This window comes from Rhipicephalus sanguineus, unplaced genomic scaffold, assembly GCF_013339695.2.
Source record: "Rhipicephalus sanguineus isolate Rsan-2018 unplaced genomic scaffold, BIME_Rsan_1.4 Seq706, whole genome shotgun sequence".
In the NCBI taxonomy this organism is placed as follows: domain Eukaryota; kingdom Metazoa; phylum Arthropoda; class Arachnida; order Ixodida; family Ixodidae; genus Rhipicephalus; species Rhipicephalus sanguineus.
Genome location: NW_023615813.1, coordinates 211119 through 225093, shown reverse-complemented (window position 1 = coordinate 225093; position 13975 = coordinate 211119). Strand labels below are relative to the sequence as shown.

The following is a 13975-nucleotide window of genomic DNA, read 5'->3' as shown; positions in this document are numbered from 1 at the left end:
TCGCGGGATTTAATCCCGGCCGCGGGGCCACATTTCGATGATGGCGAAATACTAGAGGCCCGTGTGCTTAGATTTAGGTGCACGGTAAAGAACGCCAGACGGTCAAAATTTCCGGATCACTACGGCGTCCCTCATAATCATATCGTGGTTTTGGGACGTAAAATACTAAAAATTATTATTATCCTGCTATCGTCACGCGCACGCTCGCGTCAGAAACATTGCTGTTAGTCTCACATAAACGCGTTTATCCATATTGTAGCGCTTTGCATAATCCCAAACGACGCTGGGAAACCAGCTGCCTGCAAAATGTTTCGCATACCATCAATTCCCACTGTATGTGTGTGATCTCCTTTTTTTATTTCTTTACTTGTCGTTGGGGGGGGGGGGGTGGAGCATTGCGGAAACGGCACGCTGACAGAAACTGCACTGTGCGCGCAGTTCTGGGCTTCCTGATTAGTAATATGTAATTGCTTGGATATGAGACTTGCTAAGGTCACACGATATAAAGTTCTGGGCCAGAGGTCAAAACGTCGTGTAACTACTGTAGTTATGTATGTTATTTCCGCGAGTATTATTTCATGAAATCGTGTAGGCTTAAATTGCCTTAGACCTGCATGGTTAACCTTCCTGCTGTATACATTGTTCTTTTTTCTTTTTCTTTTTTTAAGCGAGAGCTATTATGAGATCACAACAACAGCCGATTTGGTGCCGTAGCTGTCCGCCGCCGCCGCCGGTGTTTGTAACTGCCATCGCGCGAAATCGGAAAAACGAAATGAGAAAAATATGTCCACGACCCGATGGGATTTGAACCCGTGCCCTCTGCGTGGTGTAGAATATCCTACTACAGAGCCACGCCGGTGCTTGGAACTCCTTTGCAAAAATACCATATGCAGGCGTCATGTCGGGCAAGGAATCGCGTAACATATGTAATATATAGCGTGGTAGAAGAGTAAAATAACAACCAGGTGTCACACAATACGAATTGCGCAACGAGTGTGTGGTTTAATGCTTCCCAAGCACTACAAAGGCCACAGCATCAACAAATTGCCCATAATAATGCCTTACAGATGTGTAGCGGGTACCTCGCTTCTCCGCAGAACGACGAATAATGGCATAATGGCAGGCCCGTAGCCAGGGCCAGGGGAGGGAGGGCCTACCCCCCCCCCCCTCCGAAATTTTGGTGTAGTACGTGTTTTTACCAAAAATAAATAATAAAAATAGGTGTTTTTCTCAAATAGTCAAGGTTTCAGCAAGAGGGACCCCCCCCCTTCCCCCGAAAAAAAATTCTGTCTACGGGCCTGCATAGTGGCTGCTTCTCTATTTCACAAAAATTATGATGATTTATGGCGTAGAGGATACCCTGCAAGTGTACTTTATTAGTTGCCCCAAGACAGTTTATAACGGGCTCGAGAAAGGCCGCTCTTCAAGTTTTCGCTGTGACTGTGCTGCGTGTTCCTCGTAGGCCTGGCATTGTTTCCTCGATAGTAATGAGAAACTGGAAATCTAAAGTTTTGGGCAGAGAGCGAGCGAGCGAGGAACTTTTGATAAAGACCAAAGGGATCGGGATCAGGGGTGGAAGCGAAGAGGCAGAGATTCACAAAATTTTAGCGACTTATCGAGGTCCTCGGTGGCCTGTTTGCGCGTTTCCGATTCAGCCTCCAAACGAATCTAACTACGTTTGAGCTCAAGCACAATAGAATGCGGTTGTTTAACAGTCTCGTAAATAGCTTATTTCCTGCCTCCCTAACCATCAGCGGCTTTTGACCTTAGTTCAACACGGACTCCTTATAATAGTGGCAACATCATTGCTAGCTAGTACAAGTCAGTTTGAAATAACTGGGTTAAGATACTCGGCTTCCTGTCTCTTTAAAGGACTTCTAGTGCACATCCTCCCCCCGTGTAGGGTAGCCAACCGGGTACAACCTGGTTAACCTCCCTGCCTTTCCTTCGCTTTATATATATATATATATATATATATTATATATAATATATATATATAAATATATATATATAATATATATATATATATATATATATATAGTGCACACATTACAAGTACATGCGTTAGTTGTAATATGCTAAACTTTCCGCGCTCCTCCAAATAATGTTTCGTTCTTTGCAAATCAAAGAAGTGAAAAAAAATGTCGCAGAAGCCACGAAAGCAGTTTACAGGTTTACAGTTATATGCCTGCCAATTTGCACTTGCACCTCTCCGGGCTATTAAATCAGGGGATTACACTAGAGCTTCGCGTAACAACATCGAATTTCGCGATTTTCACAACGATCACCATTATAGAGCTTTCTTAGCTTCTTGTCGATTTTCACAACGATCACCATTATAGAGCTTTCTTAGCTTCTTGTCGTTATCCTGCCTGTGTGGCGTTTTGATTGTTCCCACAGCATGCAGAGCTTGGCTGAGCTCATAATGAGCACAAGGGGGATCGCTGTTGGCGTTATAATGAGCCTACCCGACTCACGTGCAGAGCCGCCGCTACTCATCATGGAGCTGGTTTCGCGGGGCAAGCTGCAGTCATTCCTGCGCGAACACCGTTCCCAGGGTGCGTACTACAACGAACCCGAGGACGACGGCTGCCTGGGGCCACGAGACCTGGCGCAGTTTGCCCTGCAGGTGGCGCAGGGCATGGACTACATCCACAGGAACGGGGTCAGTACGGCACAACTTTCCGGTGGTCTACAGTATATACACAATGCCGCCGCTAAGACTAGGACACAGAAATGACTATTTTCGGCAGCAATTGTCTCCAACACTCCGAGCCTTACTTCGATTGCGAAAGGAGGGCAGAATTACCAAAGCTTTTCGTCTGTAGGTTGCTTTTGCCACTGGCCACCCACATTCGTTAATCGTATGTCGCTATTCAGAGAGGGCTGAAATTTCATCTTACGAGAAATCTATGAAAGGAAAAATTGATCATCCACCTGTCTGTAACCCTAGGCTACAAGGAAATACATGCGGATTTCTCAGGACATCTTCCCAGTTGTCCACAAGGTCGTCCTGGTCTAGGGTTCGAATTCAGGACAGACGCCTTTCCGGGGCGGTCGCTCTACCAAGTGAGCTAATCAGGAAGCTATAGCAGACGGCAGCGCGAGGGCGAATGAATCAACTCGAAGGACGGCAGATGAAACGAGTCGATTACAATTTCCTTTCTTTCATTAACTTTCCTCCACATTGTGGGATTCCGCGGAACTCAATTGCCACGAGCAATCTGCACATTGCAAGATTAGTTTTTGTGAACATGGGCGCGCAGGACGCTTTTCGCGGACACTTCTCGTGCTGTCTGCGAGAACGACGCCCAGAAAAAAGCACGGCGGCGCACACTGTAGCGCACTTTTATGGCGATTGCATCGGGGACAACTGCATGCAACCGTGTCCATCGGATATCCGGCCGACCAGCGGCGCGGCCGAGCGGCATCCGTTACAAAAAGTCGCGTGGCGTTTCGCCAGCACTCCCGACCATGACCCAATGGCGGCAGCGTTGACGGCCCATCTTGTGTATGCCACTTGCACTGGCTAGAACACTGCCAGCCAGCCAGGCCGCGCCCACATCACTTTGCTACCAAAGAACACGGAAAAAGCTAAATACAAACTGCTATTACACTACTCATCTTTAGATCCCTCTTCGTTCATTACGGTGTTCCAAGCAAGCGAGCGCTGTGATCTCGGCGAATACAGCAGAAACCAAAGTCCATCTCTGAGCTAACGGAAAGCAGTTTTATTGTCACCGTAGAAGAGTATTAATTTATACGCTCAGAACGAAAGGAAGCGCGAAAGTTTTTATTGAATCTCAACGAGCGCATCCTCGAGCGAACAATCCCGGGTTTCTAAGCAAAGTCATTGCAAGAGCGTGTAGTTAAACACCATTATTCCTTGAGACTCGTTCAAATGAAAGAAGGGAAACTTTAAGAGCTCGTTTTTCTTTTTTAGGCGCAACCTTAATGAAAACCAACAGACAATGAAGCCAAAAAAAAAAGAAGTGTTTCACACTCGCCGTCATGGCTACGAGCGGCGCTGGCTCCCAGGTTTACATGCACAGAATACACGATAAAGTGGACGGGAGGACGACTGCCGCCGTATCTCAATCAGGAGAGCATCGGACGCGTCATCCGAAGGCTGCAGGTTCGGTCCCTGCCGGCGACAAGTTGTCTTTTCGTGCACTTTACTTTCTTCACACTTATATCGTAATTACTACAATAAAGTTAAAACACTAAAAACAACGTTCCATACACCTTCCTTTGCTTCACTGTTCTTGTGTTTTCGTTCGGAATAAATGCACATAGGATGCGTACGAGGATAACATGATGCAAAATGTTCCCCGCAGACTATCGGCCACTGTTTATAACGATGTTACACCATTGCTAAAGCAGCAACCATGTCATACTGCAGAATAATACGAGAACATGTCTCCGAAAGGAGAAGGCAACGGCAAAGAACAATAGACGCATGGAGTGGCGCGTCACGATGCGTGTTCGAATTCAAGCGCGCAGAAGTCGATGTGGCGGCATTGAGTACATCGGCGATGGCGTACAGTAGACGTCCTTTAAATGTACTTGGACCCTATACACGAATTAGGTAGTATCGATTTGGCTGCACATTTTGCGCTCGAGTTCAGGAAGTGCAGCACTTTACTCGCTTTAAAGGTGCAGAGCCTGCACCGCGCTCTTCGAGTTGACTTCGTGCAAGGCCTGTTGAGCAGAAATTCAGATTACTCGCTATAATAATTACGGATAACGCAAACTCTACTGTGTCACTGCGCAGTCGTGGTCTTGCACCAGCGCTGGCATACTGTGTATGTTCACGATTTTCAAATTCAGTTTTGCAACGTGCAGATCATCCACCGTGACCTGGCCGCCCGGAACGTGCTCGTGGACGAGCACAGCCAATGCAAGGTGGCCGACTTCGGCCTATCTCGCAGTGTGCGAGATTCCGAAACGGACGTCTATCAGCAGAAGTCCAAGGTATACGCCCGTAAATCTTGCACAATAAAACACTGCTACTATTTCATTCCATAGCACTCTGTCGCGTTTCCTATGGGAAACTAATTTTCACCAGCCACTATTACGTTGTCCACACGTGGAACTATCGCGCTGCTTCGCGTACAACTTCATTCAGTGAGCAAGCTCGAACGCCACCGTTAGCTCAGCGCAACAGTTAAATTGCGATAAGATTGTAATATCACGTGCATTTGTTACTGAACATCTCGTTCTGTATCTAATGTGGAAACATTTCTAAAGTTATCTTGCAACTACTTATTATAGTTTCCAAGTTTTCAAAAATATATAATTGAGGAGCCCTTCTCCAATCGGGAAAATGGGGGCAAGCGAAGCTTGGCGTGGGCGTGCCTGACTTGCTACTTGTCTTTCTTTCTTCTTTCTTTCTTTCTTTCTTCTTTCTTCTTTCTTTCTTCTTTCTTCTTTCTTCTTTCTTTCTTTCTTTCTTTCTTTCTTTCTTTCTTCTTTCTTTCTTTCTTCTTTCTTTCTTTCTTTCTTTCTTTCTTTTCTTCCTTTCTTCTTCTTTCTTTCTTCTTTCTTTCTTCTTTCCCTTCTTTCCTTCTTTCTTTCTTTCTTTCATTCCTTCCTTCTTTCTCTCCTTCTTTCTTTCCTTCTTTCTTTCCTTCTTTCCTTCTTTCTTCTTTCTTTCCTTCCTTTTTCTTTCTTTCTTTCTTTCTTCTCTTCCTTCTTTCTTCTTTCTTTCTTTCTTTCTTTCTTCCTTCTTTCTTTTTTTCCTTCTTTCTTTCTTTATTTACTTCTTTCTTTCTTTCTTTACTTCCTTCTTTCTTTCCTTCTTTTTTCCTTCCTTCTTTCTTTCTTTCTTTCCTTCCTTCTTTCTTTCTTTCTTCTTTCTTTCTTTCTTTCATCCCCGGAACGCTGTTTTCGGGTGGAATCGGCGTGGCGTCTTTCATGTTAAGATAGATTTAATCAATGTAGACAAGGTATTAGGCCAGCATGAAACAAGGAAGTTTTTTTTTTCTTTTTCTTCGAGCATGGCGGCAGACATGTCACCGCCCGTTATAAAGGGGACGCTCATAGCATCCATCCATCCATCCATCCATCCAGCGTTCGTCAGCCTGTAGAACGGCCCAACGAAAGGACCATCACGCGAGTCAGAATTTCAGGAAACTTGTGCGATTCCTGATATCGACCTTGCGCGTTGTCCAGCAGATCGTTTTTAGTCCGCCAACACGAAATAATGCAATGAAGTGCCCACAGCAAGTGTGCTCCTTCCTAGCAGTTTTTTTTTCTTTTGCATCGTCGGTAGAACTCCTTCATAAGCTTCAGTTCAGTTCGCAATGTGCAAGAATGGACGCGTGGCCCAGTGTTCAAGGCACTCGCTTTCGGAACTGGTACCCGGGTTCCAGCCCCAACACCAGAAAGAACATTTGTTTTATTGATTATTTCTTTAGTGCGCGCGCGCCAGCTGTGGGTGATGAGGGTTTTCTGGAACACCACCAGTTACACAGGTCAGTCAATACAAACTTCGCGTGAATAAATATTTGCTTCTAAATCCTGTTTTAGAGAAACCTTGCGAATGAGTGACTTTATTCTTTGTGCACTCTTGCAAAGAATATGTGGTTCCTGTAGAGATAGCGGTTGACTGTTTTGTTAGAAACGTTCTGGCATGCATTATGAAGTGAACTCAATTAACTGGTGCTGAGCAGTGACTGTTTTATTATGACTTTGACTGCCTGCCAGAAGCTGCGCCGTACGAAGTTCAGTTAGGGTACCTGGTGCAATTAAAATCCTAAATAAACAATGACCTTTTTATGGCCCGCTGTCATAAAGGATATTTCTCCATTCCCAACAAATACGGCCTGTCTAACAGTCGGATAACGTAGCCCAGATGGCATCATTCGCTTTAACTTCAAAATTGACGTTTTATTTTAAAAACAGAATAAGCAGTCAAAAACTGTTGCGGATTTATTGTCATGCACGCAAAACTCCAAGCGTAAATGTCCCGTCTTGTTTCTCAAAAAGATTACTGTAGCCCTGCTTCCATAATTAGAACAATTTAATTAATCAGGGAAACGAAACGAACGAAGAAGTGTGTTGGTCTTCAATTGGGGTAACTCCGAAATAACCATATACCATGAATGCAGTGATTAAATTGTCGATATTATATTGTTGCTCACAAACTTAAAGCAAAACCCGCACTTTCTTCCCACCTTCTTAGTTACCTGACAAACCGGGTTTCCAAAGCCTTGGTCTTAGTTTTTTTTTTTAATGCGATAAGCATTCTATGCCCACTTAAAGATAAAACTGTGTGCACGCGTCTCTCCATCACGTAAGACGATCGTCACTATAAAGAAATAAGTATATAAAACAAAACAAATTTTCTTACCGGTGCTGGAGTTGGAACCCAGGCTCCCACACTCCGCAGACTAGTGTCTCGAGCATTGCACATGTCCAGAAAATTCCGACTTTGCGAAAATTCAATTCCAAACCACGGCTCGGCTAGAGGGGAGACGCGACGCGCGCGCTATCGCGTCTTCCCTATAGCCAGCTGTGGCCAAGCCCGCGGTTCGATGATCGTGCGATGGGCTTTTCATTGGACCGTATAGATGTCGACGAACTCTAATAAAAAAAAAGAACAGATGAAAGACGCCACGCTGGCAGCACCCGAAAACAAAGATCCAGGGAACGGTGGACTTGCACTTTCCTACGATAAAACTCCACGCTTACGTATCGGTTAGACAACTCCCAAAGGAGATCTGCATGGATTTTATATGATCTAAATGTTTGCGCGTATTCACAACTGTGCACATCGAAGTGTCGCTGAAGGCAACTAATGCGCTTTTTTTTTTTCTCTCGCATCTTTTTGCGTTTCGGAAAGGGCGCGCTACCGGTACGGTGGATGGCCCCGGAGTGTCTGTACCTGCAGGTGTTCACAAAGTCCGACGTGTGGGCCTTCGGGATCCTGCTGTGGTGGAAATTGTGACGCTAGGTACGCATACCTGTTTCATCGGTAACTCCTATATTCTGCACATGCAGGCTTTTGCAGCAGTACATAGCGGCAGATTCCAGGCTTGCACAGAGATTGCGCCTTCTTTTCGGCGGGATTTGCTACGAGGATGACTGCGAGGTGGTCGCAATGCCAAAAAATCGAATTAAAGGGGCCCTCCAACACTTTTTCAGCATGTTCAGAAAACGCTGCCGATCGGTAATCGAGGCTCCCGAGAACACGCGAGCCAAGCATTATAGCGCAGCACGCGGCCTGAGATTTACAATAATTCTCAAAGTCAGCTAAAAAGCGCTTCCTATTCTCTCGACAAACACGATGCTTACGGCGTCACTGACACAAGTTCCACGCCATTGGTTGATTTGAACATGGCGTTACTGCGGCCGCCGCGGGAGGCCGTCATGTGCCCACGCGCGCGCGCGATCGCAGGGGAAGTACACCGCGCGTTCGAATAAAACAAAAACAAAATTGCCGAAGGTCACGAGGCGCGCGTGACGTACTTTCTTCCCCCGTGCCACCCCTCCCTGCTTAGTTTCCAGCGCTTTCGTCAGGACGAGAGAAGAGAGAAAGCAAATACAGCGTGCGACAAATCATTGTAAGTCCGCTCGTGCTGGACGGATTCTAAAAATTTTTGCGGTGATCGATTCGCGAGGAAATAAGCTCCTTGATGAAGCCACTCCATGGCTACTTGGAAAAGTGCTGCAGGGCCCCTTTAAGGGCGTCGCGGAGGCCAGTTGGAGCGGCATGATTCGTCAGCCTCATCTATTTGACCTGTAGTGTGAATCTAGCTGTGTCACCTCGATCCGAGTCAGAGAGGGCGCTAGGAAGCGGCGCAAAATAAAAACGTCACAGTTTCGCCGCAAGAGAGAAGGAATGAATGCGATAGCAACCAAATTGGAATTTTATACGGAGAAAAGCAGCTCCCTCCTTTTAAAATACGGCCATGTGACCTTCGTGCGGTATATAGCTTCAGCGCAAACTTTGCGATGAGAGCACAGCACGTACAAAGCTATGAACCATCTGTTAAACCCCCCTCCAAAGATAGGCCCGCGAGTGCACGCGACCACGCCTTGCAGGTGAAAGTAGAGAGTCGAAGGTGCACAGCCCCACTTCGGCTCCTATATCCATGCGACGAAAGACGGGCGGGCGACGCCCTTTAAAGCGCGCCCTTTGGCCCTTCGCGCCATTCGCGGGTTACAGTGAACAATCCTCTGCCACGCTGAAGCACCTCAGACATCTGCGTATCACCACGGTAAATTGTGTATACAGGGTATGTCCGAAAAGTAATGTCGTGAGACGATTAAAAAAGATGTATGATCAGATCAGTACAACGCAATTAAAAGTTTCAAAATAGGCTCCTCCTGCGGCGATGCATCGCTTCCAGTGAGATTTCCAGGCATCGAAGGCGTCGAAGCCGGAATGTCATTTAAAGCCTTGGTGCAAGCCTCTTTGACTTTGTCAACTGTTCTGGAATGATGTCCTTTCATGGGAGTTTTCAAGCGCGGAAACAAAAGGAAGTTGTAGGAGTCCTGTCGGGACTGCAGGGCAGCCGGGGAACCCTTGGCACCTTTGAATCGACAAGGAAGCGGGTCAAGACGAAGGCGGTGTGGACTGGCGCGCTGGCATCGGTGATGGTCGTTGACAGCCGTCCTGGGCGGGCTTCATCGTGGCCTCTTTACGACCTTCTAAAATGGCCTTATGCCGCCGGAACACTTGTCGTTATGACTAACAATTATCACCAAAGCTCTTTATTATAGGAAAAGTATCCACTTCAGTTAGGACTTGTCGAGTTTCAGACAAAACTTGATGGCAATACTTTGCTCCAACGAGCGCTGCATTGTCGCTTGCACGGGAAGTGAAAACGAGTTTCACGGAAAAGTATCTCCTTACTCTCCAGATGGTGTGATACGACAGTGCGACCACACGTTCGTGAGCTAACTTCCCCCTCCACCAATATCAAGTGGTCCTAGCCTGTTGTGAGGTATAGACGCTTTACAATTTAATCATCGACATTACTTCTCAGACAAACCCTGTAAATAGCTCGCCGTTAGTAAGCTTGAGGATGTATGCGTTTGTGGCTGAGTGATTCAACGCGTCGCCCCGCGGATCCAGGGGTCGCCGCTACTCAAATGCTTCCAAGCGTGCTTTGGCTGATCTGCGTTCGTTCATAGCTGCATTGTACAGGGCTTTACGCTCTTTGATGGACGCGTCAGCGGCGTGTAGTCCTGTACAACAAAGAGCGTGAAGTCCTGTACAATGCGGCGATAAAAGAATGCAGCCGTGTATCAACCAAAGAACGCTTGCGCGCGAGCGCGCGTCGTTTCATATTTGGCGTGTTTCGCGCGCTTTTGTTTTTCTCGGAAAAGATAACCATGCAGGAAGACGTGATCACAAAAAAATCCTTGATTCTGAGGTTATTTCACGCGGCCTACAACTGAAAGTTAATACTTTATCGATTCGAGCGATAATTAAAAATGCGTAATTAACCCTTTCAGTCACGGTGTGTACACTTGTAGACATCAATTTCGGAGTTGCATCACGCACCGCGTGTTTCTTCATATGGCCTGAAACTTAGTGTGCACATTCGTGCAGGCTACCTGAGTGGACAACTAGCGCTTATTTAACTTCATTATGCTGCTTACTGCTGCAGATGATCACTTTTGCTAGAGATACTACCATGTTACACGATTGTTCGACGTGCGACGTTCCAGGACCGGCGTCAAGCATACAACCAAAAAACAAACTGTGCATGCATTTTGGGCCTAATAGTTGATTCAATTTATGCACGGATTGAAGCTGACTGACTGCAGAATAATTAGATATTATTTACACGCTTTAATTGCTGAAACTCACACAAAACAACACATTCCTTAATTTTATTTCTTGGAATGTAATACTGAGTGCCTTGAAGTCATGCCATGCAAATTTGATGCATTTGCAGACAGTGCATCATAATTCGTGACTGAAAGGGTTAAGTTAAATTAAATTACTAATACTTAGTAATAAAAAAGTACACAGTTTATATGTACACATGACTACTACTAATATACAGCAGGTACAGCTTTCCTAGGGCCCATCCTTTCTTTCTCAAATCTTGGTCCGAGTTAGCTGGGACATCCGGTATATACGAGATGCCCATTTGAACATTGTAGTAATATTATTGCAATGTTCTAGGATATTTGAATAGTTTACAACACCGCGGATTAAACGTATGGGTGGTACCATAAAATGTTCAAATGCCCTGAGAACCTGCGTGCTTCCTCGCGCGCTGGTGGAATTTTTCTTGGGATGTTTCAAAAGGTGGTGGTGATGGTGATGTTGCCACAGGCGGGGTTAGCCTGGCAGACCTGGTCGGCAATTGCTCCGCTTGAGCGACTCTTTCCATGCAGTATGTCTCACCATACATCACTTAATAATAATAATATCTGGGGTTTAACGTCCCAAAACCACCATATGATTATGAGAGAAGCCGTAGTGGAGGGCTCCGGAAATTTCGACCACCTGGGGTTCTTTAACGTGCACCTAAATCAAGACAACCAAGACAACCGAGAGTACACGGGCCTCAAACATTTTCGCCTCCGCACCATACATCACTTAAACCTTTCTCTCGTAGAAAGTGTAAAACTGTAGTAGCCACTTCTTTGCGAACCATCCGCACACCTGCCGGAAACGCAATGTCTTCACAGCATCCGTGGGGAAACCCTCTTCATATTGTCCATTGGTCTCTCCCTTTCGGAGCAAAAGCGCTTACAGGACCAGATGTAGTGATGTATATCCCCAGCTTCATTGCACTCTGTGCACAACAGGGAAGGAACGCCCCTAACTTTAAACAACCAGGCAGAGGTGTATAGGCCGATCGTGTTGACTCGGTGCGACTGAGTCCTCTTGTGACACATGGCTGATGTGGCGAATTCCACAAAGAGTGAAAATAGCATCGAATTGTCTCTTTTGGTAGTTGCTGATTTACAGGAGCTCTGACTGTCGGTTGTCTTGAAAGTACTTCGTTGGCTAGGGCATCTGCTCTTTCGTTGCCGCTGACACCAACATGTGAAGGTATCCACTGCAATGTTATCTTGATACCTTTTTTGGTAGCGTCTTTCAGTGATGTCAGCGACTGGCGGCAGAACTTGTTTGTGGAAGGTTCCCTGTATATAATAGTGTGTGTGGTGTGTGTGTGTGTGTGTGTGTGTGTGTGTGTGTGTGTGTGTGTGTGTGGTGTGTGTGTGTGTGTGTGTGTGGTGTGTGTGTGTGTGTGTGTGTGTGTGTGTGTGTGTGTGTGTGTGTGTGGTGTGTGTGTGTGGTGTGTGTGTGTGTGTGTGGTGTGTGTGTGTGTGTGTGTGTGTGGTTTGCCTGCTTCCCCTCACTCATGTTGGGTGCGTCGCGACAGCCGAGAGATGGCGCGACGTGCACCTGCCCCGAAATCCTGAGTGATATTCCGAACGCGTAATTCGAAGGTTCTGGGTTCGGTCCTAACCGGCGACAATCTATTTTCCTCCACTTTATTAACTTCCTTTTATGTCATGATTACTACCCTTCAAATGAAAATTGCAAATAATGCTCATTATGCTTTCCTTGGCCTATTATCTGTTGACTTCATTAGGTGGTGTCTAACAAAGAAACGGACACCTCCATCCATTTTCCTTCTTTCGTTCACATTCTAAACCGTGTTCTCACGATATCCATAATTAGCAACGCGTTTCTCGAAACGTGTGCTCAGAACGGGATTTATGCTAAATCAATATCTTTTAAAAAGTTAATAAGCGAGGCTGCCATCAAGCTGCGAGTTCTAACCAAAGTAATTACTACCTGTTCAATTAATCCAGCTATCTGCTTCAGGCGATCTTGAACAGATCACCTGGATATCTATGCTAGTCATGAATGGGACAAGAGCCCCGCTACTTGCACTGACGCTTTCGTGTGAGCAGTGTCGTGCGCAGTTTTACCACGCTCAGGGACCTACATAACACCGACACAGGTACCCAGTAGCACAAACGCAACCCCGACCTACCCTGTACCCGACCACACTGACTTTAAACCCCCTGGTGGGCCGTCTTCTTCTGCTGCTTGTAGGTTCCACGCCGTACCCAGCATGAGCGCTCAGGAGATCCATGCAGTACGCGACGGCCGCGTAATGGCGCAGCCGGGCACTGCCGCTGGGAACTGTACCGGCTCATGCGTGCCTGCTGGCACCCGGACCCCAAGGAGCGGCCGCCCTTCTCGCACTCGCCACCGACCTTGACCAACTCATAAAGCTGAACGCCGGATACATCGACCTAGACAACTTCCCCGACACGCCTACTACAACAATCTCGAATATGGCGTGGACGAGAAATTGTAGATGCCTCCGTTCGGATAGGTTTGGGACTATGTCACGGCTGCAGGCGTCCGGTAACTAGTGTTGCCTCGCATCAGCTTTGTTTATTTTTATTTTTATTGTCTGTGGTGCAACGACACAAGAATGAGCAAGGACACTGCTGTGATGTTACCACCAAGCCTTGGCTGACAGGCGTGGCAGCTGTTGAGTGATGGTGGACCGCCAGTGAATAGATGTCACATCTGAAGATTCTTCTCACTTCAGGGCGTTGGACGGATGCCAAGTATTTCGCGACAGTCATCGATTTAGAGACTCGTGCATTTTAATGTATACATTTGTAGGCTACTTAGGCCGCATACATCTGCACCTGTCGTTTTACGTGCGCGCAAAACCGATATTAACTATACCATAAAGGGCTAAATTGAAGTATTTTGAGCTTCAAATTGTTAAGGGCGATGTCAGTTCACTGGTTATCGATGGCGTGCTCCATCAGAAAAGGTGCGCGATAAACAAAACAACATGCCATCTGCTGGAAAAACGCTGCAAGCAAAAAAAAAAAGAAAGAATAATATCCAAAGAAGGCAGTGTACACTGCCTTCAAAGTAACCGTAGTTGTCACAAAAAAAAAAATGCCAGCTTAGCAGTTGGGTGTACAGCTGCCTGAAAACGGTTTTCTTCGAGCCTAGGTG

The 13975-nt window shown here is 46.4% G+C and overlaps 1 pseudogene; it reads left to right on the top strand.

Annotated features, from left to right (window-relative positions):
• LOC119378152 (tyrosine kinase receptor Cad96Ca-like) overlaps positions 1-13310 on the top strand; it is a 30811-nt pseudogene extending 17501 nt beyond the window's left edge.
• Positions 13311-13975: the final 665 nt, after the last annotated feature.